Here is a 3403-nt window from a genome sequence, read left to right on the forward strand (position 1 = left end):
AGTTGCAATAACATTCCTACAATTTTGCGGTAACTTGCCAGCTATATTTTTCCAACGTGCGGGTAACATTTAGAAAACGTCGCTATCATGTTCAAGCGATGCTTCCTACAACGTTACCGCGACTTTACAGATACGTTTTTTCCCCACGAGGGCCGCATCCGCGCACTGTTGATATGACGTTCAAGCAATGTTTCTCTTACGAAGCGATGATATTGCAGCAATGTACAGGTAACTTACAGTTACATGTATCTAATATACATGCAACAATAACTAGATGAAAATATTATAAGTTAACTTTTTCCTAGACAGACGATTGTTGACTGCATGATAAGCGAGCACTTCAAACGTCGTCCTCATAAACTCCTGAAAGGTATAAACTGGCATTTTAGACTGCATGTTTATACATTTGATCCCTACACTGACCAACACACACAATTAAGGCAGTCCGGCAAAATAACAAACTAAGAAATAGCGGAATTTTAAAGCAAGGAACATGCCAGCTAGCGTAAATAACAACACTGACACTCTTTAAGATGAAAGAACATGTGCGTTTTATTTTACCATTAACAATCGATCCGAATACGTATTGTGTTAAAGCAATTGAATTTCGCAAGTACGCTGTTTCAGCCGTTGTCTTCGTTTTTCTACTCCTGGGCTTGCTTGTTCTTCTGCCTTGACAAGTCAGTTTGATGACATACTTGACGGCCATGAACCCAGTAACATGGGGTTGTTACTGCCACGCTTCTGCGAAATGAAAAAAAAAAACTGTAGTTTAGGAGAAGTTGCAAAGTTGTTACAGCATAGACAATGTCTCACCTCTCAGAACACCAGGACTTTTGGCATACAATATGGCCTCATCAATTTTCTTGTACTGGCACTTCAAATGAGGTTTGACTGCCATTCCTGGAAAACAAACAAAATGGCATTGCTCTAGCACACAGGGTGCTCAGAAGCTCACCTGCAGTTTGGATGACGCTTGCTGCCAGATGAGCTTATTCGTGTGTCAATGTTGTGGTGCTGGTAAATCATAAGGTATTTCTGAAACAAAACAGAGTGTATAGAAGTGGTTCAGAAAACTGAAGTGAAGCAAATTTTAGCTAATAGAGAAAACCTTACCTTCAGGAAGGAATATTATAGCAAAACAGGCCTCTTCACTTTTCACTTTGTCTTGCTTGTTTAACTTTTTCTAATGCCCGTGCCAACTTTATGACGCACATCGCTTGAGTTGGTTTCTCAAGCATCCCTGGAAAACAGAAAAGGACAATTTTATATACTGAATTATATAAAATACCTTACAGCTTTCTTTCCAGGCCATTGAGTAATTAAGTGAAAAGACTTCGATCAGACAGCTTGCCAGAGAATTTTCAATTAACAAGAGAAGCCGACCAACTGATGACGACGTGGTACGTCGGCAATCATTGAAAGAGGACGATAATTACCTCAATGGCCATAAACATAAAAACGCAACGAACAAAAATTAGTAAACAGGCAAATGTAAAGAAGGGAAACATTACATGTACAACTAGATGAAATTACAACCGTGTATTTTCTTGGTTGCCTAATTTTACCTTTTGCTCTCGAAAAATGTGCTAAAAACTGGCTTGAGCTGTTTTATTTTCTTATTTTTATTTATTTTTGATCATTTTATTTATTTATTTTTATTTGTCATTTATTTTCTTTATAGTTATAAGCATCCGACGTAGACCAGCCTTTCACATGGAAAATATGTGAATACTACAAAGACGTCAGGCGTTGTTTTACATCGTAAGATGGTTCGCATAAGCAGCTGATAACATATGGCTGAACTGCAACGCTAAATTGTGTTCCGTTACAGCATGCCGCCGAAACTCGTGTGAAATTAAACATAACAAAGTTATATTTATTAGTTGTATTTTTCGTGTTCGTGAGCAGCTGCGGCGAGAAGTAAATTAAAAGCCAATCGTACATATCAAGGTTCTTGCAGAACATATATACACTCGATTTCAGCATCATAACAAAAAATCTACTACTGAGCGCCCACCTGATTTCTCATTATACTCTTTCCATAAAATTTAAGTGAATACGTGTTCCCCTTTTACAACCGTACGCATTCACAAAAGCAAGGATATGCTTAGAAGTTAGAAACGGGAGGGCAATCCTGTTCCCGCTCTTTTACGAAGTAAACTGCATTCGAAAGAACGAGGCGAGCTCAGAAAATCGAGCGCTTACCTTCACTGGTCGGTTGCTATGAACTTTCCGGCCCGCAAATATTCGCCGTAACATGCGGCCACACAACAATATTTCGTATGACATGGTTCCTTCTCCATTCCGTTTGATTGTCACTATGGCTGCTCCTTTCTGAAAAAAGCGCGCGCATTTCGTCTACTCTTCCCAACCCACCGCCGGCTGCCAGTCGCAAAGGAGCATGAGGGGAGGACCCCTCTGCGAGGGGCGCGCACGTGTGCGCGTGTGAGAGGAGGGTAGGACGCTGGCCAAGGACCATGGAGGAAAGAAAAGTTCTTCCTCCATGCCAAGGACGAAAGCGTTTTCTTTCTGTCTTTTTTTTTTTTTTTTTTTCGGCCATCCCCAACTCGCGCTCGGCTGCTGAAACTTCCTTCGCGACACACAGAAGGGACAGGACGGGACGGAGCGTCGACGAAAACAAAAAATAAGGCATGCAGGAAGAAAGGAATGCGCGAGACAGCGTGCCTGATTCCCAGCTGAAGCCTCGGAAAAAGGCGGGGTTCCGAGAATGCCTGGCGCCCTGCTGTATTTCGTTTCGCGCCAAGCAGAACGCGACAAGTGTTCGATGCATTGGAACCTCTTACGAATAAAAATTACACCAGGAAAAATCTGAAGATAGTGTGTGCAATGCTATTGGAAGGGAACAAGAGCAAAAATTTTCAGGTTACTTGGAAGGTTCGTTTGTATAATGAGAAAAGATCCTTGAAATAGGCCAATGAGCTTTCGTACAGGCAGTATCTCCTGGAAAATGGGTGTCACACCAGGGTTAGGTCTTTGTTTTGTTTTATTGTTTCATATATGTTACAATATCATGGTGCTCTGACTTTGGCGCTCGAGGTAGGTGAAATGTCTATGGGGAAGTTGAAATATAAAACAGCCCACTTCATGTTGTCTATTACAAACAAAGGTGCAAGGTGTGGACTAGTTGGAACGTTCGCTGATCAGAGGGGCTATAGCAGTGACTAAATGTCACAAGAAGGGGGCAATTTAAAGTACATGAACTTTGGGCTTGAATCTATTTCATAAATCAACCGTAATTACTGCGGCAATGTATATATGAAGGGAAAACACACGATTGTAATTAGCTGGCGACATGTATACGGCTCGCACACCCATATGATGCACAGAAATTTATATAGCTTGCATATAAAATTTCTCCAGTAAATTAATTTTTTCGAGC

General features: G+C 41.1%; 1 long non-coding RNA gene across 1 annotated transcript; it reads right to left on the bottom strand.

Annotated features, from left to right (window-relative positions):
* Window positions 1-290: 290 nt before the first annotated feature.
* LOC144167127 (uncharacterized) lies at window positions 291-2465 on the bottom strand. The gene is made up of 5 exons (XR_013321852.1): window positions 2209-2465; window positions 1117-1243; window positions 959-1038; window positions 817-903; window positions 291-744 (listed from the first exon to the last, which is right to left on the bottom strand). It is a non-coding gene; the product is annotated as an uncharacterized LOC144167127 (long non-coding RNA).
* Between the last annotated feature and the right edge of the window lie 938 nt (window positions 2466-3403).

Source organism: Haemaphysalis longicornis, unplaced genomic scaffold (assembly GCF_048455015.1).
Source record: "Haemaphysalis longicornis isolate Haplotype H1 unplaced genomic scaffold, Haemaphysalis longicornis Haplotype H1 scaffold_1, whole genome shotgun sequence".
Classification (NCBI taxonomy): domain Eukaryota; kingdom Metazoa; phylum Arthropoda; class Arachnida; order Ixodida; family Ixodidae; genus Haemaphysalis; species Haemaphysalis longicornis.